The sequence below is a fragment of the Hyperolius riggenbachi genome, chromosome 9, assembly GCF_040937935.1.
Source record: "Hyperolius riggenbachi isolate aHypRig1 chromosome 9, aHypRig1.pri, whole genome shotgun sequence".
Lineage (NCBI taxonomy): Eukaryota > Metazoa > Chordata > Amphibia > Anura > Hyperoliidae > Hyperolius > Hyperolius riggenbachi.
The window spans coordinates 102502961-102528617 of NC_090654.1; positions in this window are offsets into that span (position 1 = coordinate 102502961).

The following is a 25657-nucleotide window of genomic DNA, read 5'->3' on the forward strand; positions in this document are numbered from 1 at the left end:
AAATTAAGGACACAACTTCTCTTTCCACATTTTTTTTTAAAGGAACATCCCCACATAATCACTTGCTGTTGTTACTTGGAAAAAAAGAGGTTTCTTGCATCATTCACCCTCAAAACAAGTGTTGGAAGCTATTTAAGGCCAATTCGAATAGTCAGCTCGAATAGTTAGCTCGAATACCGACTCGAATAGTGAGCTCGAAGTCCGAGGTCGAATCGAATAGTAAAAATTATTCGACTCGAATATTCGAATGACCTCGAATAATTTACTATTCGAATTCGACCAAACTCGAATTTTAAAAAGGGGTATTTGAGCACCACTAATGCATAGATATCATTCCAAAACTGTCTTTTGGTATACCTCCCAACTTTTTAAAATACAAATGAGGGGCACTTTTAGGATGCGCTCCTGCCACGTTTTGTGTTTCCCCACAAAATACACATAATGCACAGTGTTGGGCTCCCTGTAATACAGACGCCTGCAGCCTGCATCAGGTTAGCTATGGCCAGTGAACTGGCATGATGTCTGTTGGACGCCGCAAGCCAGTTCATTTCCTGGGGGAACCCACAATCCGGCCCTGCATCGGCGGGTCAGATGAAGTGGCCAAGTGGGCCGTGTACGGCCTCCAGGCCATGGTTTTCTCACCCCTACGTTATCTGCATTGAAGAAGTAAGAGTCAGCATGAATGAGCTACAGAATACCCAGATAGCTCATGCTGACCCAGAACCCCTTATGCTTTCAGTGTGGTTCTAGGTCACCATTAGCTGCCTATCTGGATATTCTGTAGTACTGGTTCAAGCCCTATCCCATAGAGCCACAACAACCCCTGCTATGTACTAATGATGACCAGAAAGTCTACAGGCTGTCTGCATGTTGGGCTGATGTGGCTAAGTTAAATGTATAAGTTATAGGCTTGCTATACACCAACGGTTCTGGATGTGTGCCTGGCATTCATAAAGAGATGTAAAGAGACAGTTGCTCACATAAAGATGAATTATCACTAATACCTTCTGTTTTAAGAAGGAAAATTACTGTATACTCGGTGTTGCTTTTTTAGTGAAAGGGCTTTTTGATCTCTTTAGCCCTTTATACTTTCCCAGTGGTTCTGGGTCACACTGGGCTATCTGGGTATTCTGTATATATGTTGTTTGATTACTTCTGTACCAGCAGTCTCTGCCCTTTTATGGACCAAGACTGCTGGCATGGTAAAACTGCACTTACCGACGAATCGCCGCAATCATCCGCCACCCCCGCCGATCACGTCATTTTGCTCCCACCACAGTGCCCTCACTCTGCCGTCCCTGTGATGGCAGAGCTGTGCGAGCAGGTCAGGAGCCGCTTTTATTGGCTCCTGACCAGACCTGGATTTACCTCACAGGAGCCCATAGGCACAGATGTCCTGGCACCCTAGACTTTGCCCTCCATGAACTTACAACCCCCACCAAACTGCACAGCAAGTTTGCTGGTTGTCCCAGCTGTCATTTCCCCCTTACTTCCCTTGCCTGTTATACTGTAGGTAGTTACAGGTGCCCCTCAGTATTCGGTATCCAGAAGTACCCTCAATATTAAGTAGCTAGAGGTGCTACTGACTGGAGGGAGATCTCGTCAGTGGAATGCCAAGAGCAGTGTGAGTAAGCTCCCATTTTCACACTCTTTAAAACTCTGCATAGGGAAGGAGGGAGGTGCTTGAGGAGGGGAGTGAGCCGCCTTTCCATCATCAGGTGCCTACAGTGCCTTATGGTAAATTCAGCCCTGCTTCTGACGCTGTCAATTAATGTAAGCCAATGAAATCGGCTCCTGACCGGGTCACACAGCTCTGCCGTCATATAGACGGCAGGGCGAGTGATCTGCGGCGGGAAAACCTCGGCGCAATCTGTGGGAGTGGCGGAACCTTGGGGCAACGAGTTTTGAAATCTATGTCCTATCAGATCCGTGCAGCCATATGCAGGATGTAGATTTCAACTGCATCGGTCCAGAACCGGTTAAGTTGCATATAAACAATACATTGTTTATTTGAGTGAGCTCCCTAATTGTGTTGTAAATGGCTACTATGATTTGAGGTGTGTGTAGAAGACTTCCCCAATGGATAATATGTTTAAAAATGGTTTCTATAGATCACAGTACACATACCTTCTAGGGGTTACCTAGCTTAAAGAGGAACTGCAGTGAAAATAACGTAATGAAAAATAGTGCTTAATTTTTACAATAATTATGTATAAATTATTTAGTTATTGTTTTCCCATTGTAAAATCTTTCCTCTCCCTGATTTACATTTTGAAACTTATCACATGGTGACATTTTTACTGCTGGCAGGTTTTCTGCAGTTGGAAACAGCTGTTATTTCCCACAATGCAACAAGGCTCCCACAATGTGATGTCAGTACCTAGGTGCTGACATCACACTGTGGGTGGAGTTTCTCCACAATATCAGCCATACAGACACCCCTTCAACTGCCCCCCTCCCCTTCCCATGATCCATTTGAGAAAAGGTAAAGATTTCTCATGGGAAAGACGATATCAGCTACTGTTTGGGATGAATTTCAATCTTTGGTTACAGTTCCCCTCTAGCGTTCTGGACGAGCTGTGCACCACTCAGGCCCCGCTGGGCCAATTTGAATTTTTTTTTTTTTTGAAAACACGCAGCAAGCACTTTGCTTGCTGCGTGTCCTACCCGATTGCCGCCGCTCGCCGCCGATCCGCCGCTACCCGACACAAAAGAGCCCCCCCCGCAGACCCCGTGCGCAGCCTGGCCAATCGCCGCCAGGCTGCACTTTGGGGTGGATCGGGAGTCCCTGTGATGTCACGACGTCCATGACGTCGACGACGTCACTCCAGTCATCGCCATGGCGACGGGGGAAGCCCTCAAGGAAATCCCGTTCAGAACGGGATTTCCTTATGGGCGTGATCGCCGGCAGTGATCAGAAGGGTGGAAGGGAAGGAGCTGAACGGGGAGAATCATGTAGCTAGTGCTAGGCTAGCTACATGATATTAAACAAAAAATTGCGCGAAAAAAATCCTCCCGCGCCCGTGCCCAGCAGGTGCAGAATGCCCAGCAGGTTAAAGGGGCACTATAGCGAAACATTTTAAAATATGCTTTGGACAAGTCCATCTCTTCATAGGGGATTCTCAGCAAGGCTTTCATTCCTTATGAAGATATTCCCTAAAAAGCATTTTTTAAACAAAGATGCTGGCCCGCTTCCCTGCTCGCTACACAGTTTTTTGGCAGTTGGACAGAGCAACTGCCATTCACTAAGTGCTTTTGAAAATAAATAAATCCCTGAGAATCCCCCCATGCAGAGATGGACTAGTCAAAAACGTGTCGCTTCTGTCAGATTTCTACTACCTACTGTAAGTGACGGAGAAAAGTAATTTATGGCTCATTTTGCTCTGGAAAAAAAACATACCGTACTTATTTGTTTATTTTTGCACATATTTTAAATTTTACAATTTTTCCCTATAGTGTCCCTTTAAGTGATTCTACCTATAATAAAATGAAGCAATGTAACCAATCCACAGGGTAGCACATTTTCAATGAAAGACTGACTGTAAACCTGTAGCCTAAACATTCAAAAGAGTGAGAGGAAAGGTATGTATCTTGCAGTGCCTATTGTAATCCTGAACTTTCCTTACATGGATATTTTTCAGTACACAAGTTCACATGACTTGGCCCTTTAGCAATGATGACCCCTATCAGCAGCGTTGTTAGTACAGTCCACAGATATTCCTGGATGTTAAGCTGCTTGCTGTGCACTCCGCATTTATAAAACTGTCATCACCGCTAAGCCCAGTTTGTAGCTTGCTGAGCTTCTCCTGCCAATCTATACAATTGCTCTGCATTCCTGGAGAGGCTATTTTTATACTCTGCCGAGCAGAAGTGTGAGCATAGCATAGAACCTGTTTGGTGGTAATTAGTAAGCTCAGACAATCAATATGATTTTGTTAGCTAATTACAGCTGCAAACTGCGTCAGTGGACTCGATGACACCCACGTGGTGCCGAGAGATCAAGAATGGCTTGTTAACACTTGTGAGGCTTGAAATTACAAGTCACATGACTATGATTGTAAAGCGAAGACTCAATGAAACAGCCAGAATTTCATATAAAACCCCATTTATAACTGGTTGGATGAATGAACGCGGTTGATAATTGTCTGCCACTGCAAAATGGTACGGCTGATTTACAATGTTTCTTCCAGCTGCTGCTGATGTGTTGGAATAGTATGGATAACAGGGCCTTGGAAGAAGTGCTGAAGGTTATAAAGTGATCATCCAATCCTGTAATCATGGCCATGTAAATTTATTAGGGGCGCCTGTGAATTTGGGTGCTGGAGAAAGCCCCTAGTGGATTATCAGTAAAATTACCAATATTCCACTAAATTCCCAATAATAATAATGTTCACTGATACTTTTTATGGCCTAACCTAACCTTACTCTCACAAGAGCCCTCTCCCTTGATGCTTAAAGAGAATCTGTACTCTAAAATTCTTACGATAAAAAGCATATCATTCTATTCATTATGTTCTCCTTGGCCCCTCTGTGCTGTTTCTGCCACTCCCTGCTGCAATCCTGGCTTGTAATTGCCAATTTTAGGCAGTGTTTACAAACAAAAGACATGGCTGCTAACCAGAGTGTGATAGGCTAAGAGGAGAGCTTGGAGAGAGTGTGTAAAGCTTCTGCCTATCACAAGCAGTGCTGCACATTCCACACATTCCAGCCTGAGCCCGACAGAGCCGACATAGGAAAGAAGATAAGATTTATTACAGAGACAGTGCAACTAGAAAAGGCTGCAGTAAGAAAGACCACATTAGAACAGGTATAGGAACTTATAGGATAGAAGAAATAAGGCTCAAAATTTTGTTACAGAGACTCTTTAAGCCTAACCTAATCCCCTCGACAATACCTAACCCTAAGGATCCCCCGCAATGCCTAAGCCTAAAGACTTTCCTCCCCCTGACAAACTCTAAGACACCTCGCCAATGCCAAAATCTAAAATCACACACATTTTGTGAAAAAAAAAAGATTTAACATCTTGAAAAAAATGCTGGGGACTATAAATCAAGAAACTGACAATATATTCTACACCATCACATTTTCAGAAAAATCATACACTCCTGATTGACTTACATTGATATAAACAGAAAATTTGATCAGAATAAAAAAAAAAACATTTTAGATTTCTCGTACTGCCGATCGTTTTTATCAAATTAGTGTAAAATTGGATCTTTTTATTGAATGGTGTGTGGCTACCTTTAGGTTCTGCTGAATCCAATCATCATAACCGAATCCGACTTTGCTTAGGAGTTAATTAATATTAGCCCCGAAATTTATTTCTTCTGGCTGTAAAAAGTCTATTAAACACTTTTCTCCGCTCGGGTTGTAAACATTACCATCCAATAATATTTTGCTTTCATCAAAAGGTAATCAATATTAACGAAACACTTGTTCTTTCTGGCATTTACCCAATATCTCTGCGTCACATGCTTGCTTTTCTCACACTGTTACCTCCTAAATCTTCTCATCAAACACTTGTTTTTCTCAGGATTTCCGAGGACTCATTGAACCAAATGCTTAATATCCACAGGCTATAACCAATACTACTCAACCAAACGCGTACGTACAAAAAGGGCGCCTGGACAAAAAGGGCGCGGGGTGTAAATATCGTTTATAGAAATATTTACAAATAACGATTTACAAATTTATAAATCATTAAATAATGTGTATGAAATCGGCAATTGTTAAATCGTTAATCTTCCCTCTTTAGAAAGTGAAACTTATAATTAAAGAAAACCTGAACTGTAAATAAAAAGTCAAAATAAGCATACACAAGTCATACTTACCTTCCATGTAGTCTACTCCTCAGTGTCTTTCTCCTGTCCCGCGTCCTGTTTGTTCACTGTGATCAAGGGAATTTTCCGTCCTCCATTTTGAAAATTGCCATTACCCATAACAGCTTTCTGGTCAGCACACAGTTAAACTGTAACACCGCCCACTTGAGCCATAGGGAAACATGGACATTACCTGGTACATCAGTTTTCCTCTCAGCTATAACTGACAGCAACTGATATATAACTGACAGCAACTGATATATTTCAGATCTGACAAAATATTGTCAGAACTGGAAGGGATTATTGTCAGAAGAAAATGGTGAGCTTCTGAGAGGAACTGATGGCAAGGTAACTATGTAATGTTCATTTAAAGTTACCTCATGTGTTTATTTTAAATATTTTTACTCAGTACAGGTTCTCTTTAAGTTTGTTAAAAAATCATTAATATAAGTTTAATCGTTATAATTGTATCTTATTGTGAATAATCTTCATTTATTGTTTCTTCTTATAATAAAATCTGAAAATATTGTTTATAATGATGATATATATATATAAGTAGGTTCCTAAAAAGTGTTGTAAAAAAATTATTATGTATTACAAAAATGTTAATAAAACTATCCCTAACCCTACTCTCACACAGAACCCTCCCTGTACCTATCCCTAACCCCTAGACCCCCCCTGGTGGTGCCTAAACCTAAGACCCCCCTGGTGGTGCCTAAACCTAAGACTCCCCTGGTGGTGCCTAAACCTAAGACCCCCCTGGTGGTGCCTAAACCTAAGACCCTCCCCCCCCCCTGGTGGTGCCTAAACCTAAACCCCCCCTGGTGGTGCCTAAACCTAAAACCCACCTGGTGGTGCCTAAACCTAAGACCCCCCTGGTGGTGCCTAAACCTAAGACCCCCCTGATGGTGCCTAAACCTAAAACCCCCCTGGTGGTGCCTAAACCTAAGACCCCCCTGGTGGTGCCTAAACCTAAGACCCCCCTGTTGGTGCCTAAACCTAAGACTCCCCCTGGTGGTGCCTAAACCTAAGACCCCCTGGTAGTGCCTAAACCTAAGACCCCCCTGGTGGTGCCTAACCCTAAGACCCCCCTGGTGGTGCCTAAACCTAAGACCCCCCTTAGTGTTCGCTTTATTATGTGGATAGTAATGTTTTACAAATAGTGACTGTAAAAAATATATTGCAATTTACGTTACGTACTGATTGCTTTATTTTGTGAATAATAATGTTTTACAAACAGTAAGGGATAAAATGTTAAATAATGTTCTAGTTATAAATAGGATAAATATGTTTAGTATTTTTATAAACATTATTTGTCACGGGTGCATTTTGTAAACGTAAATCACCACAAGCACAGTTATAAAACATTAAAAAGCTCCGGGCGCTGTTTATAAAATGTTATTTATCTCCGGCGCCCTTTTTTCCTGCTCGGCGCCTATTAAACGTTATTTACTATGGGAGTGAATGGCTGCGCCCTTTTTGTCCACTAGCTGCCTGCGCCCTTTTTTCCCGTTCCCCAACCAAACATATCTTACTTATTACAGAGACTAATGCAAGGTTCACACCAGCAGTGTTTTTCTGCATTTTTCCGCAATGCGAAATCAGTTCAACTGACAGTCGCGAGGTTGTTCACATCTGATGCAGTGCAAAAAGTGTGCAGGTGCCTGGAGGAAGAGAACACCTGAAACAGCGTGGGCTAGGTAAATATAACAGCATTCCCTGCACTTACTCTGCACAAGAGGTGAGGAGGAGGAGTAGGCCCCTATAGGCAATTGCAGAGGTTGCAGGATCTATAGCTATACCACTGATTACAAAGTCCTCCGATTTGAACACTGATATAGATATTGCTGTTTTCTGTTGATTCTCTTGCATTCCGTTGCAGCAAAATGAGTCTATGCTTGCATTTAAAAAGCTTGCCTGTCTGACAAGCCAATACAACTTTAACCACTTCGCATCCAGACCTTGTTTTGTACTTATTGACCAGAGCAGTTTTGACAGTTTAGCTATGTCCCTATTTAATCAGAAATAACTTTATCCCTACTTATGAAACAAAAATAAAATATATATTGTTTTTTTCAAGACAAACTAGGCTTTCATTGTATGCCATTTTTTCCCTCAAACTATTTTGTTTTCTATGAATTTTAATGGGAAAACAAAGAAAAAAATAGAAAAAACATGTATTTTTCAGTTTTACCAATTCCAGTTTAAAAATAAAAAGTGCTACTGTAGATAAAAAACACAAATTTTGTTTGGCTATTCTTACTGCTTATTACAAAACTTAGATTATGTTCCGGTCACAATTTATGGTGAAGATATTTGATTCTGAAATAATGCTACAGAGTGTATTTTTCACTATGAAATGAGATAATACAAGTATTTTTAATAGTAAAAATCAATCTCATTAGCTCAGGAAACTTATATTCCCGTTCACCAATTAGTCCTGCATCAAATAGTGCCAGAAATGTGCACAGGAGCAAGCCCAATCCTGCACAGCACTGCTTCTGCTACAAGACGTATATCTACTGACCTGTGGCTTAGATGAAGTCCCAGAGGACGTATATCTACTGACCTGTGGACGAAGTGGTTAAACTCATATTTTATTTTAATATGTGATGTTTAATATTTTTCTTTTAAAAAATTAAATTACTTTTAAAATCAGTTTTGCCACATAACCTATTGGCTAACTAAAACTAAAATACATTTTCAATAAAAAAGAGCTAAAGAAAGGACAGAAGAGTAGACCTAATGGCATAGCTATGGAGCTATAAGTCACAACAGGGGTTTTATATTGGGCCTACTCAAGCACTCTACAAACAAATGATATAAGCAGGGGTCCCCAACCACCGGGCCGCGGCTCACTGCCGTTTCGTTGTCAGTTTTCCACTGGGCCGCAGCAGGTCTGGCCTCCCCCCCCCCCTTCCTTCCCCACCGCGGCCACTGCTCCTGTTACCTTATGAGCGGGCGGCCGCTTCCTTTCTTATAGTCCCCCAGGCGCCGCTCTCCTCTTATCAGCAGCTCCTATTACAGCAGCGAGTCTTGCGGCTGCTGCAAGGAGGGAAGGAAGCAGGGCAGCGGCTTCCTGTAGCGGTCATCACCGTTACACTGGGAACCGCTGTCCTTCCTTCCCTCCTTACAGCAGCCGCAAGACGCGCTGCTGTAATAGGAGCTGCTGATAAGAGGAGAGAGGCGCCCTAGGGACTATAAGAAAGGAAGCGGCCGCCCGCTCATAAGGTAACAGGAGCGGCGGCCGCGGGGGGCAACTACCTATCTACCCGTACTAGGGTGCTATACTGGGCACTATACTAGCTATACTGAGCACTATACTAGCTATATACTGGTCACTATACTAGCTATACTGGTCACTATACTAGCCATACTGGGGCACTATACTAGCCATACTGGGCACTATACTAGCTATACTGAGCACTATACTAGCTATATACTGGTCACTATAGTAGCTATACTGGTCACTATACTAGCCATACTGGGGCACTATACTAGCCATACTGGGGCACTATTTAGCTATACTGGCACTATATTAGCCATACTGGGGCACTATACTAGCCATACTGGGGCACTATACTAGCTATACTGGGCACTTTACTAGCCATACTGGGCACTTTACTAGCTATACTGGGCACTATACTAGCCATACTGGGGGCACTATACTAGCCATACTGGGCACTATACTAGCTATACTGGGGTACTACCTACCCATACTGGGACTATACTAGTTATACTGGTCACTATACTAGCCATACTGGGGCACTATACTAGCCAAACTGGGGCACTATACTAGCCATACTGGGCACTATACTAGCTATACTGGGGCACTATACTAGCTATACTGGGCACTATACTAGCTATACTGGGCACTTTAATAGCTATATTGGGGCACTACCTACCCATACTGGGACTATACTAGCTATACTGGTCACTATACTAGCTATACTGGGGCACTATACTAGCTATACTGGGGTAACTATACTAGCTATACTGGGCACTTTACTAGCCATACTGGGGCACTATATTAGCTATACTGGGCACTATACTAGCTATACTGGGCACTTTACTAGCTATACTGGGGCACTACCTACCCATACTGGGACTATACTAGCCATACTGGGGCACTATACTAGCTATACTGGGCACTATACTATCTATACTGGGGCACTATACTAGATATACTGGGGTAACTATACTAGCTATACTGGGCACTATACTAGCCATACTGGGGCACTATACTAGCTATACGGGGCACTATACTAGCTATACTGGGGCACTATACTAGCTATACTGGGGTAACTATACTAGCTATACTGGGCACTATACTAGCCATACTGGGGCACTATACTAGCTATACTGGGCACTATACTAGCTATACTGGCCACTGTACTGGCTATCCTGGGGCACTACCTACCCATACTGGGACTATACTAGCTATACTGGTCACTATACTAGCTATACTGGGGCACTATACTAGCTATACTGGGGCAACTAAACTCCCTATACTGGGGCAACTATGCTAGCTATGCCGCCACAACCCAACCCCCCCTCCCCCCGTAACCCGCTGTGCATGACACTGTCCACTAGGTCGCGCCCCCCCGGTCCCCGGAGAAAAATTTGGTCAGAAAGTGGTCCCCGGGCCGGAAAAGGTTGGGGACCCCTGATATAGAGCACCAAAGCCTGCTATGGACAGCCACAATGCCAAATAGTGGTAAGCAACAGAGGGGAACAGTTTGTAATCGACTACCACTATTGAAACACATGTAGATGTGATCATTATCACCAGAGTCCCAACGAAGATCTAATACAGGAATTTAAGATTGCCCCTGGTGGGCCCTGCTGGATTAAGTGCCCAGTGTCATCACAACCTCTGCATCCATTATTGCTATGCAACAATTGTAATAGACATACTTTACAACATTTTTAAAGCATACAGATTTATACCATAGTGTAATTTAAAAAAGCAGGATTTTAAACATTGAGATGTATTAACTTGATGTCAGTAAAATTGCCATGCGTAAAGAGCATACAGCAATTTTACTTCTACTTCCAACAGCCAGGTAATGCATGCTGCATGATTCACATAACACGTGTTACCTAAGTAATGTGTACGTTACCCAGGTAGCATGCACTCTGCTACTTGTGTTGTGCATGGCAACAAAATACCTTGGTAACGCAGGCTGCACTAATTGCGCAATACATTCGACAAAACTGTTAGAAGGACTAGTCAAATTGCTATGCATTTCCTGTGAACAGTAATTTTACCAAAAATTACTGAATACATTACGTTGTTACTTTCCTATTGTAATGGAGTGCTTCCCTTATTGGACTTTAGTGCTAATTTAAAGGATTGTGTTAATTAAGGTCAGTGCAGTATACTGGGCTTGATTTACTAAACCCATGAAGTGATGGTAGCTCAAGAAACCTAGTGAGCTGATGACGCTCTCTGATGAAAAGCTCCCATGCATGCGCTCCCACACAACTGCTCTGCAAGCTCGCAGTTCAGCTGAACGCCTGAAAGGGGCCTAACAGCTGCATCAAAATGCAAAAATAAATGCAATAGAAAAGGATGAAAGAGAGAAGGTTTTGAACTACACTTTTAGTTGTTAGCTGCGAGAAGATATAAACACACAATTAGTCTGATAAACAGGGAACACTGTTGAAATATATAGGATATATATATATTAAACAAAAATAAAATTAGCCTCCTCACTTCACTTTTGCAGGCGTCCACGTTACTTCCGCATCGCAAGTGTATGGAGGGGACGGCGGGTGGATGTCTGTGAATGCGGCCATGCGAGAATCTGCAGCATGCTGCAGATTCTCGGATCGCTCTGCACCTCTCCGCATGCAATGCACGCAATGGAAACTGTTCCATTGCCGTGCATTGGGATCAGGACACCCGCAGTGCGATATGGCTATGTATCCGCATCGCACCACTTCTAGTGGAAACAAGCTCGAACCATCCTCCCTGCACAAAAAAGAAAAACGGCAAAAAAAGATAATTATTGGGTGCTGCCTGGAGCCCGAATTTCTTTTTGCTGCCGGCTTAAACAGCATAAAGCCATAAATATCGTGCCCAAATTTCCCCTTTGTCTCTAAAAAAACCCATAAAAACAATAGTTAATGGAAGCTACTTTCACTTCTGGCTGTGAAGATGGAAGTATTGAGGTTTGTGGTTAATTTTGCAGCATTTGGCATAAATGGTGTGCTAGTACCAGGACGGTTCTAGACTTTTTGCTGCCCGAGGCAAACTTGTGAGGATGCGTTCCCCCCCCCCCCCAACCTCCATTATGGAGTGATCACACAGCACCCGCAAATTTTCATCAACCAGTATAGGTAGGTAGGTAGTCAGATATAGGTGCCCCTGTATAGGGTAGCCAGTATAGTTGCCCCAGTATAGATAGCTAGTATAGTTGCCCTCAGTATAGGTAGCCAATATTGTTGCCCCTTGAATAGGGAGCCAGTATAGTTATCCCAGTATAGATTGTATAGTTACCACAGTATAGGTAGCCAGTATAGTTGTCCAAGTATAGATTGTATAGTTACCACAGTATAAGTAGTATAGTTGCCCCAGTGTAGACAGTATAGTTGTTCCAGTATAGATAGTATAGTTGCCCCCAGTATAGGTATTATAGTTGTCCCAGTACAGATAGTATAGTTGCCGCAGCATAGGTAGTATAGTTAGCTTGTATAGTTGCCTCAGTATAGATAGTTTCGTTGCCGCAGTATAGGTAGTATAGTTGCCCTAGTATAGTTAGCTAGTATAGTTTCCCCAGTATAGATAGCATAGTTGCCTCAGTATAGTTAGCTAGTATAGTTGCCCCTGCACCCAGAATAGATGGTATAGTTGTCACAGTATAGGTAGTATAGTTGCCCGAATATAGTTAGTATAGTTGCCCCAGTATAGATAGTATAGTTGCAGCACTATAGGTAGTGTTTTGCCCAGTTAGTGAGTTGCCCTAAGTTCGTTCTCCCCCGCCCCCCACGGCAGCCCACTTTTGTTACCTTATAAGCATGAACCTGGCGGCCGCTTCCTCATGTGAAGAGGCAGGAAGCAGGACAGTGGCTTCCTGTAGCGGCAATGTATATTGCTGATACCAGGGTAACCTCTGTCCTGGTCCCTGCCTCTTCACAGGAGAAGGGGAGAAGAGAAGGGGGCCAGCAGGGACCCTAATGGAGGAAGCGGCTGCCAGCTCATAGCAAAAGCGGAAGGCCGTGTAGGGGGGGTTGCGCAATGGATTGCCACTCCAGGGCCGATGCCGCCTGATGCAATTGCATCACTTGGTGTCATGGCCCAACCGCCCCTGGCTAGTACATGGACCAAAAGAAACACAATGACAGAAACATATATATATTTCAATGACCACTTTATCAGGTACATCTTGCTAGTACTGAGTTGGGCCTTTTTTTGCTTTCAGAACTGATATTTCTCAGAGATGTTGGTCCGTATTTACATCGCCAAATTATGCAGTTTCTGCAGATTTATCAGCTGCACATGATGTGAATCTCCCACCCCACCACTTCATGGAAGAAACGCTGATGTATTATGTGGGGGAAGAGGGGCAGCCTTTTTATGCAAGTGTCCTTTTATTTCGGGGGGGGGGGGCAAGGGGAAATGTTGTTTAATTACCTTTTGGGTCATTTTGCCTAACTGTGTTATGGGAAGAAACTCGGGCTTACTGCCACACAGTTACCCACAGTTACACTGTTACCTACATCCTGTCATGACAACGCCCATTTTTCCACCATTGTGCCACATTCTCTCCTTGTCCTTGGTGCCCCAGGGTTCCCTGAATTTTTTCAGGAACCTAGCAACTCCACTGGCTTCTAAGAGTAATCCTTAAAGCGGAATGAAACCCAGCATTTCTTCTTTGCTCTAAAAGATTATTTACAGCATATTATATACTACCACCATTTATTTATTTATACTAGAACAGCATTCAACTAGTTAAACACAGGACTTAAGGTGGCCATACACTGGATCGATTTGCCATCAGATCGACCAACAGATAGATCCCTCTCTGATCGAATCTGATCAGAGAGGAATTGTATGGCTGCCTTTACTGCAAACAGATTGTGAATCGATTTCAGCATGAAACCGATCACAATCTGTGGAGCTGCCGCGGCCGCCCGCCCGCATACATTACCAGATCCGGCCGGCGCAAATCCCCCGGTCTCCGCTGTCTTATTCTCTGCGCTCAGCTCCAGCTTCACTGAACTTCCTGTCGCTCTACTGTTTAAACTTCCTCCCGGGACAGGAAGAAGTTAAGCCTCCCGGACTCAGAGCCCAGTGGAGAAGGAGCAGCGGTGACAGTGGGGATACACGCTGGCGGAACAGGTAATGTATTGCCGCTGTATTGCGTCAGTCATCGGGCATTCGAACTCCGCTATCGACCCACTTCCAACCCGCCGACGATCGATCAAAATCTTCCACACAGACAGGAACGACGGGAATGATCGATTTCAGTCAGAATTCGATCGTTCTGTCAACGTTTGCGCAACGATTTCACAGAAGATTCGATCACAGTGATGTATGCTGTATATCGTCGGGAAAATCAATAGGTGTATGGGCCCCTTTACAAGCTCCCTGCAGGGAAAGCTGGATGCATCCGAACTGGAGATAACATTTGTGTTTACTTACCGTAATTGTATCAAGCGAGGAATGTAAACGTGTCTCTGGCTATTCAGACACTCCAGGACACAGACAGATACTCAGAAATCATTTCTGCACACATTACAATATGAATACACCAGTTATGAATAAAATGCAATGTCAGCAAAAAAAAATTTGTACTTTGGGAACTTGTAATTTCTAAATGAATAATAATACTTATGCACAAAAGCAAATATAACTGCATGGGATATAAAAAGTAGGAAAACATGTTTTTATTGAATATTATGTCAGAGTTTTATACCACTTTAACCACTTCCCGACCGCCCACTACACAGGGGCGGCGGGGAAGTGGAGCCCTTCAGGACGGCCTCACCCACAGAGGCGGCGGTCCATTTAAGGGCATGGGCGGAGCGATCGCGTCATCCGTGACGCGATCCTCCGCCGGCGCCTGTCACCGCTCGCTCGCCGCAACATCCCGCCGGCTATACGGAAGCGCCGGCGGGATGTTAACCCCGCGATCGCCGCATACAAAGTGTATAATACACTTTGTAATGTTTACAAAGTGTATTATACAGGCTGCCTCCTGCCCTGGTGGTCCCAGTGTCCGAGGGACCACCAGGGCAGGCTGCAGCCACCCTAGTCTGCACCCAAGCACACTGATTTCTCCCCCCCCTGCCCCAGATCGCCCACAGCACCCATCAGACCCCCCCCTGCCCACCCCCCAGACCCCTGTTTGCACCCAATCACCCCCCTAATCACCCATCAATCACTCCCTGTCACTATCTGTCAACGCTATTTTTTTTTTATCCCCCCCCCCCTGCTCCCTGCCCCCTCCTGATCACCCCTCAGATTCTCCCCAGACCCCCCCCCCAGACCACCCCCCCCTGTTTACTGTATGCATCTATCCCCCTGATCACCTGTCAATCACCTGTCAATCACCCGTCAATCACCCGTCAATCACCCGTCAATCACCCCCTGTCACTGCCACCCATCAATCAGCCCCTAACCTGCCCCTTGCGGGCAATCTGATCACCCCCCCACACCAATTGATCGCCCACAGATCCGACATCAGATCACCTCCCAAATCCATTGTTTGCATCTATTCTCTCCTCTAAACACCCACTAATTACCCATCAATCACCCATCAATCACCCCCTATCACCACCTGTCACTTTTACCTATCAGATCAGACCCTAATCTGCCCCTTGCGGGCACCCAATCACCCGCCCACACGCTCAGATTGCCCTCTGACCCCCCCTTATCAATTCACCAGTGCATTAATTACATCTGTTCTTCCCTGTAATAACCCACTGATCACCTGTCAATCACCTGCCAATCACCTATCACCCATCAATCACCCCCTGTCACTGCCACCCATCAATCAGCCCCTAACCTGCCCCTTGCGGGCAAACTGATCACCCACCCACACCAATAGATCGCCCGCAGATCCGACATCAGATCACCACCCAAGCGCAGTGTTTCCATCTATTCTCTACCCTAAACACCCACTAATTACCCATCAATCACCCCCTGTCACTGCTACCTATCAGATTAGACCCCTATCTGCCCCTAGGGCACTCAATCACCCGCCCACACCCTCAGAATGCCCTCAGACCCCAGCCCTGATCACCTCGCCAGTGCATTGCTTGCATCTATTCCCCCCTCTAATCACACCTTGAGACACCCATCAATCACCTCCTGTCACCCCCTAGCACACCTACCCATCAGATCAGGCCCCAATTTGCCCCGTGTGGGCTCCTGATCACTCGGCCAAACTCTCAGACCCCCTTCCGATCACCTCCCCAGTGCATGGATTGCATCTATTTTCCCCTCTAACCACCCCCTGAGACACCCATCAATCACCTCCTGTCACCCCCCTAGCACTCCTATCCATCAGATCAGGCCCAATACAACCTGTCATCTAAAAGGCCACCCTGCTTATGACCGGTTCCACAAAATTCGCCCCCTCATAGACCACCTGTCATCAAAATTTGCAGATGCTTATACCCCTGAACAGTCATTTTGAGACATTTAGTTTCCAGACTACTCACGGTTTTGGGCCTGTAAAATGCCAGGGCGGTATAGGAACCCCACAAGTGACCCCATTTTAGAAAAAAAAGACACCCCAAGGTATTATGTTAGGTGTATGACGAGTTCATAGAAGATTTTATTTTTTGTCAAAAGTTAGCGGAAATTAATTTTTATTGTTTTTTTTTCACAAAGTGTCATTTTTCACTAACTTGTGACAAAAAATAAAATCTTCTATGAACTCGCCATATACCTAACGGAATACCTTGGGGTGTCTTCTTTCTAAAATGGGGTCACATGTGGGGTTCCTATACTGCCCTGGCATTTTAGGGGCCCTAAACCGCGAGGAGTAGTCTAGAAAACAAATGCTTCAAAATGACCTGTGAATAGGACGTTGGGCCCCTTAGCGCACCTAGGCTGCAAAAAAGTGTCACACATGTGGTACCGCCGTACTCAGGAAAAGTAGTATAATGTGTTTTGTGGTGTATTTTTACACATACCCATGCTGGGTGGGAGAAATTTCTATGTAAATGGACAATTGTGTGTAAAAAAATCAAACAATTGTCATTTACAGAGATATTTCTCCCACTTAGCATGGGTATGTGTAAAAATACACCCCAAAACGCATTATACTACTTCTCCTGAGTACAGCGGTACCACATGTGTGGCACTTTTTTACACCCTAAGTACGCTAAGGGGCCCAAAGTCCAATGAGTACCTTTAGGATTTCACAGGTCATTTTGCGACATTTGGTTTCAAGACTACTCCTCACGGTTTAGGGCCCCTAAAATGCCAGGGCAGTATAGGAACCCCACAAATGACCCCATTCTAGAAAGAAGACACCCAAAGGTATTCCGTACGGAGTATGGTGAGTTCATAGAAGATTTTATTTTTTGTCACAAGTTAGCGGAAAATGACACTTTGTGAAAAAAAACTATTAAAATCAATTTCCGCTAACTTGTGACAAAAAAATAAAAACTTCTATGAACTCACCATACTCCTAACGGAATACCTTGGGGTGTCTTCTTTCTAAAATGGGGTCATTAGTGGGGTTCCTATACTGCCCTGGCATTTTAGGGGCCCTAAACCGTGAGGAGTAGTCTTGAAACAAAAATGACCTGTGAAATCCTAAAGGTACTCATTGGACTTTGGGCCCCTTAGTGCAGTTAGGGTGCAAAAAAGTGCCACACATGTGGTATCGCCGTACTCGGGAGAAGTAGTACAATGTGTTTTGGGGTGTATTTTTACACATACCCATGCTGGGTGGGAGAAATACCTCTGTAAATGACAATCTTTTGATTTTTTTACACACAATTGTCCATTTACAGAGGTATTTCTCCCACCCAGCATGGGTATGTGTAAAAATACACCCCAAAACACATTGTACTACTTCTCCCGAGTATGGCGATACCACATGTGTGGCACTTTTTTGCACCCTAACTGCGCTAAAGGGCCCAAAGTCCAATGAGTACCTTTAGGATTTCACAGGTCATTTTGAGAAATTTCGTTTCAAGACTACTCCTCACGGTTTAGGGCCCCTAAAATGCCAGGGCAGTATAGGAACCCCACAAATGACCCCATTTTAGAAAGAAGACACCCCAAGGTATTCCGTTAGGAGTATGGTGAGTTCATAGAAGATTTTATTTTTTGTCAAAAGTTAGCGGAAATTGATTTTAATTGTGTTTTTTCACAAAGTGTCATTTTCCGCTAACTTGTGACAAAAAATAAAATCTTCTATGAACTCGCCATACTCCTAACGGAATACCTTGGGGTGTCTTCTTTCTAAAATGGGGTCATTTGTGGGGTTCCTATACTGCCCTGGCATTTTAGGGGCCCTAAACCGTGAGGAGTAGTCTTGAAACGAAATTTCTCAAAATGACCTGTGAAATCCTAAAGGTACTCATTGGACTTTGGGCCCTTTAGCGCAGTTAGGGTGCAAAAAAGTGCCACACATGTGGTATCGCCGTACTCAGGAGAAGTAGTATAATGTGTTTTGTGGTGTATTTTTACACATACCCATGCTGAGTGGGAGAAATATCTCTGTAAATGGACAATTGTGTGTAAAAAAAATTAACAAATTGTCATTTACAGAGATATTTCTCCCACCCAGCATGGGTATGTGTAAAAATACACCCCAAAACACATTACACTACTTCTCCTGAGTACGGCAATACCACATGTGTGGCACTTTTTTGCAGCCTAACTGCGCTAAGGGGTCCAAAGTCCAATGAGCACCTTTAGACTTTACAGGGGTGCTTACAATTTAGCACCCCCCAAAATGTCAGGACAGTAAACACACCCCACAAATGACCCCATTTTGGAAAGTAGACCCTTCAAGGTATTCAGAGAGGGGTATGGTGAGTCTGTGGCAGATTTCATTTTTTTTTTGGTGCAAGTTAGAAGAAATGGAAACTTTTTTTTTTTTTTTTTTTCTCACAAAGTGTCATTTTCCGCTTACTTGTGACAAAAAATAATATCTTCTATGAACTCACTATGCCTCTCAGTGAATACTTTGGGATGTCTTCTTTCCAAAATGGGGTCATTTGGGGGGTATTTATACTATCCTGGAATTCTAGCCCCTCATGAAACATGACAGGGGGTCAGAAAAGTCATAGATGCTTGAAAATGGGAAAATTCACTTTTTGCACCATAGTTTGTAAACGCTATAACTTTTACCCAAACCAATAAATATACGCTGAATGTTTTTTTTTTTATCAAAAACATGTTTGTCCACATTTGTCGCGCTGCATGTATACAGAAATTTTACTTTATTTGAAAACTGTCAGCACAGAAAGTTAAAAAAATCATTTTTTTGCCAAAATTCATGTCTTTTTTGCTGAATATAATAAAAAGTAAAAATCGCAGGAGCAATTAAATAGCACCAAAAGAAAGCTTTATTAGTGACAAGAAAAGGAGCCAAAATTCATTTAGGTGGTAGGTTGTATGAGCGAGCAATAAACCGTGAAAGCTGCAGTGGTCTGAATGGAAAAAAAGTGGCCGGTCCTTAAAGAGACACTGAAGCGAAAAAAAAAATTATGATATTATGATTTGTATGTGTAGCACAGCTAAGAAATAAAACATTAAGATCAGATACATCAGTGTAATGGTTTCCAGTACAGGAAGAGTTAAGAAACTCCAGTTGTTATCTCTATGCAAAAAAGCCATTAATCTCTACGACTTTCAAAGTCGTGGAGAGGGCTGTCTTCTGACTTTTATTATCTCAACTGTAAGTGAACAGTTTTCTTTTTATCTGCCAGAGGAGAGGTCATTAGTACACAGACTGCTCTGAAAGAATCATTTTGAATGCAGAGTGTTGTGTAATCTGCACAGATTAGAGAATGATGCAATGTTAGAAAACACACTATATATCTGAAAATAAAAATATGAGAATATTTTCTTTGCTGCTAATCTTCTAGTAATTATTCATAGTACACAATCAATTCATTATATCATATATTTTTTTTCGCTTCAGTTTCTCTTTAAGGGGTAGAAAGCCCTAGGTCCTCAAGTGGTTAAAGCAAAGTAAAGTAGTTGGATGCAGCTGAATCATTAAAAATGTCTAGCTTGTTTATGTGTTGGCTGTAAATAAGCACGGGCAGAGCCGGATCATGCACAAGGCAAACCAAGGCAGTTTCCTAGGGTCTGGAAAGAGTCTAGGGGCCTGGTGGATGCTAACCCTTACCAAATCTTATTAAAAAAAGCCAGGTGACCATGGGGGGAGGGGGGACTGCTTTCTTGGGGCCCCATTTCATCTTAGTACTTTTCTGAGCATGGGAAGAGGAGATGGGCCCGCAACTTTTTTTCTACAGAGTTTGCAGGAAGAAGTTCTGAAAGTCCGTATAACTCCCAGAAGCAGAACAGAAGATAGAAAGGTGCGAGAAGGAAAGTCTACACAGACCTTGGCCCACTACACTTTCACACTAATGATACTCAGCATCAGAACAGCATGAACTAAAGTCTGTGTAGGATCTTTCTAAGTGCCTGATAGTTAGAGAGCAATGAAACCGCACATAATGGAAGAAAAAATAGTCTGTGCAGGGTAAGAGTGGGAATAAAGTGAAAATATGTAGTTAAGAACAAACTGTCACACTATTGAACTACATTTTTAACTTAGACACTGCAGCTTATATCTGCAGCAAAAAATGAGTAGCACATAGAGACTGCACAGCAAAGCATTGAATAAAGATCCATGCTATTTTAAACGCCCAAGGAGATAGTCACACTGTATAAAAATTATAAAAAAAATAAATAAAAAAAAATCAGTTTAAAATATCTCTCATTTTCTTACAAATATCCATAGCAGTAATTATTGGTGCATTAGGTAAAATGAAATGTGAAGAACAGAAGTGGAAATAGATACAGAGCAATTATCATTATATCATTTTCATAATAGGCCAAATAAAATACCGCACTATTGAACCTATGTTTCAAAAATAGGAGCACAAAAGATTCCAACAATGTCGTGAAAACTAACCGCATTCATTGTAAGAAAAGCATTTTTCACAAGACAGAAGTGGAAATACAGTAACAGTGCTATTATTTTGCAGTTACTAATACGTTGTCAATTCAAGAATTTCTTTTAAAAAAAGGCCTTGTCACATGATAGACTGAGCTAATTTATGTGTATTAAATACATATACTGTCCTGCTGTGCTCACCACTGCTTAGGGTTCCTGTAAGAAGCAAATGGTCACATAGTGTTAAACTGCCTTGAGTGTTCACATCAAAAACACCCCTGTGCTCGATGTCAATCACCACTAGCAATCCAAGATGGAACTGCACACAAAACACCACTCTAGCTGTACAGGGGGCAGGGGCTCACCAGATGCCTCTTCAGACATCAGGTGGATCTAACACATAAATTACTAGTGTCCCTTCCAGAAATGTAACAGTTGCTTCTTTTCCGTAAATTATCTATAGCGTCCTGTCGTCACCAGAAGGATGCTACATACCCCCACTGACACCAATGCCCTATATGGAGGGGGGGGGGGCAACTTTGGCTACCTATACTGGTAGTGGCCATCTATACTGCAGAGACACTTTGGCTACCTATACTGTAGGGAAACCTGGGCTACCTATTATGGGGATGGCTACCTATACTGGGGCGGGGAAGGGCAGCTTTGGCTACCTAATGGGAGAAAGGGGGGGGGGGCACAAATTAAGTTCCACTTGGAGACACAAAAACCTTAGCAGCACCCCTGAGCGGGAGTTTCAGTGGGATGCCGCAGACATCCCCATACAGTGCCCAGTTGGACAGCATCTACGTTTATATTCATTTCCATATCTCTTGGATGCGTAAGTGCAATTTCATGCGCAGTTTGGGGAAATTTGATTACTGTGTTACTCTATGGTGGATTTTTATATTTTGTTTTTATGAGCTTTAATAAAATATTTACTAATAATCTACGGAGGAGAAGCAGCTTTTACTTTTCTGGAAGGGACACTGGTTGTTTATGTGCTAGATCTACAGTACCTGATGTCTGAGGTGGCTACTATCCAGTGAGCCCCTGTACAGCACGAGTGGTGTTTTGTGTGCACTTTCACCTTGGTTTGCTACTGGTGATTGATATCGAGCACAGGTTTTTAGTAAAAACAAAACAGAGGACACCAAGAGCCCAATAGTGCAATATTGTCTGGTAAGCTCAATATACAATGTAATGTCAAAGGTTCTTATACTCACAAAGGTGGGTTACCATCAGGTAACCACTTGACAGGCAGGTGGGGAGTATTAGTACCTGACCCCACTCAGGTATAAAAGTCGCTCTCTGTAGATAGGAAAATGGGGAAAGAACCCCTCCACCAGGGGTGGACTTAATCGTGCTGTAATATGTACGAACAGAGGCGCCAAGCAGAGTAAAACAATGTTCTAAAAATGATAAAAGAAGGGAAGTCGAGGTGGACTTACCTCCCTCTGGTAGTGGACATATACTCAAATGCAGAGTAAAAAATATACAATTCATTCACAGCTCCATAAAATCGCAACGCGTTTCGCGGTCAACAGTCCCGCTTCATCAGGCAGTACAGGAGCATATAAAACTGGTTCAGGTCCATAAAGCGTGTGAGTTTTATTTGCTCCTGTACTGCCTGATGAAGCGGGACTGTTGACCGCGAAACGTGTTGCGATTTTATGGAGCTGTGAATTAAATGTATATTTTTTACCCTGCATTTGAGTATATGTCAAAGATGTGAAATCTTGCGCTGCTGAGGCGGTAGTCAGGGGTGGCGAAGTGGAGTTACACTTTAGCTGCTCCCCTTAGAGCCCGGCTGTCAAGGAGGCTTGATCAAGGAAACAAAAAAAAGAAAAGGAGGGGCGCTCCTAAGTGTAACATCGCTTTATTAAGACAATTGCGCAAAATAAAAATTCACTTACTGGATGTAAGTTGAATGCAAGTATATAAAATCCTTAAAATCCTTCCTTGGCGGTTGCACCTCAAACTGCCGTGGCCATCTGAGTCGAGAGGATCTGGTGGAAAGTGATCCTGGATGCTCCCTCAAGGGTAAATCGTGTGCTGGCTGCGTTATTACGCGTTTCGGCGTTCCACGCCTTCGTCAGATAACCTGGTTATCTTTCCACCAGATCCTCTCGACTCCGATGGCCACGGCAGTTTGAGGTGCAACCGCAAAGGAAGGATTTTAAGGATTTTATATGCTTACATTCAACTTAGTGAATTTTTATTTGCGCAATTGTCTTAATAAAGCGATGTTACACTTAGGAGCGCTCCTCCTTTTCCTTTTTTTGTTTCTTTGAGTATATGTCCACTACCAGAGGGAGGTAAGTCCACCTCGACTTCCCTCTTTTTATCATTTTTAGAACATTGTTTTACTCTGCTTGGCGCCTCTGTTCGTACATATTGCAGCACATATCGAGCACAGGGGTGATTTTGATGTGAACACTCAAGACAGTTTTATGCCATGTAAGCATTTGCTTCTTGCAGAAACCCTAAGCAGTGATGAGCGCAGCAGGGAAATGTGCATGAAGTCCTTCATCTGGAACTCTTGTCTTTGTGAACCCACTTGAAACTGAATGGCATTGGCTATAAAGGCCTGAACCTATTGTGTATGATCTTCATTTATGTTCATTAAAAAACAAGGTTTTAGATTTGTGTGGGTGTATGTCTCATTTGAAAGCAATGTGTCGCAGCTATCATAGGTGAAAACATTAAGGTTGTTCTTTTCATCTGCTAAGTAAATGGTTTACCAAGTAAGTCAGCTTATAGCAGGATAGACAATTGCACAAGAACGACCCCAAAGTTTGGTCCATGGGGAGTTTACAATAACACTCAAAAGCATTGCAATAGACATAGCAGCCAGCCATGGCAACTGCTATGGGGCCCTAAAGAAGAGGGAGCCCAGATGGAACTTGATGTGTTCACTATTAACTTTGCTTTGTTGCTCACTGCTCAGCCCTCTGATTTTGTCTCTGTGCTCTTGGACAGCGTGCATTGGATGAGAATGTAAATTACCCAATCAATTCATATTCACAGGCTAGGGACAGGTAGCATTGCTCATATGACATAGCAGCATTGAGTGGTCATCAGACTTCAGCAGGAACATCTCATAAGGCTTGGTGTTATCCCAGAGGGTGGTCTACATGTCATCTCTGCAACGTACATCTACAGCCAGCAGGAAGTTGGTATTTGGCGGTGGTTTAATGTCAATGATTCTGGTAAGTGTCTATTTTTAAATTTTAGGTAATAAAATACATAAAACAAATGCGTTTCATGAAGACTTCCTACCTTATTCAAAATTAGAAACATTTTGATACCAACCCCCAAGCGCCTGTGGATAAAGACCACCCACTGAGATGACACTGAGGTCTTCAGAGATGTTCCTATTAAAGTCTTAGGACCACTCGACTCAATACATAAAGCCCACTTGCAGAAGTATACATCAGCCAACATCTTAGGTGAGCTGCATTGTGTATTGAAGCAACTTATCCATTTGACACCTCATGCACACAGGGAGCAGGGGGTGATTACAGCAATAGCCCAGTGAAGTGGTATTTGCAGTAACTATGGTCAATTCAGAAAACTTCTTTGGTGCCATTATTGCCAGTTATAAGAATGCTTATTACATTTTTGGTACCCTTCCCTAAGACTGCTTCCTCTGTGTGATGGACAGTAAAAGTCTGTGCACTACTATATTACATTCAGTAGGTTTTGGTGTGATAAAAAAAGAGCTTTTGAAACTCTGCCTCTCCGTCTTGAACTTCCTTGTTTCCTCCAGGCGTAGCTTCACTTGATTTTTCACTTGAGGGTATGTTTTGCCAACTACAGAGCATTTCTTCTAAGGATAAGGGAGAATGCCTCCCAAAAATGTCCTTGAACTTCCTTTCATTCTGTAAATTTTCACCAAAGCTATTTAACAACCTCCATAGTTCCATTAAAGTCGATAGGCCAACTTTATACATGGTAGAACCAACACATTTTATAGGTATGTGTAGGAGAACAGTGGCAACAGGGTAAAAAGAAAAAGTTCTGAAAGTCCTTGTGGTTTTCAAGAGAATCACTTATAAAATGACAGCAGGAAAATTGGAATTTTGCCTGATTAAAGGGAACCTAAGCTGAGAAGGACATGTATTTTTCCTTTTAAAATAATACCAGTTGCCTGACTCTCCTGCTGATCCGGTGTCTCTAATTATTTTAGCCACAGCCCCTCAACAAGCATGCAGATCAGATGCTCTGACTGAAGTCAGACTGGATTAGCTGCATGCTTGTTTCAGGTGTGTGATTCAGCCACTATTGCAGCAAAGAGATCAGCAGGACTACCAGGCAACTGGTATTTTTTAAAAGGAAACCTCCATATCCCTCTCAGTTTAGGTTCCCTTCAACTGCATACCTAATGCGGGAGAAGTATTAGGCTTTGGAAGTAGGCCCTGAGATTGAGACGAAGCACCTTATGTTTTTCTCCTAGGAGATCATTTTTCATCTTTAAAATACCTTTTCAGCATTCTGCAACTGAAAAAGTGCAAAAAAGGGTTAAAATGTAGGTGAAACAGTACTGTCAAAAATATTTTTTTACTTGCTGGCAGCTTAAAAGACATTTTTTTTATAACATTTGGAAATACCACCACTGAAAAAAAGTGAATTGAATAAGGGCCCAGAATTCTTAACCATTATAAAGAGCAAAATGAACGCAGCCTATTTCTAAGTCGTATTGGAACTGTACATACACATTTATCTCATCTG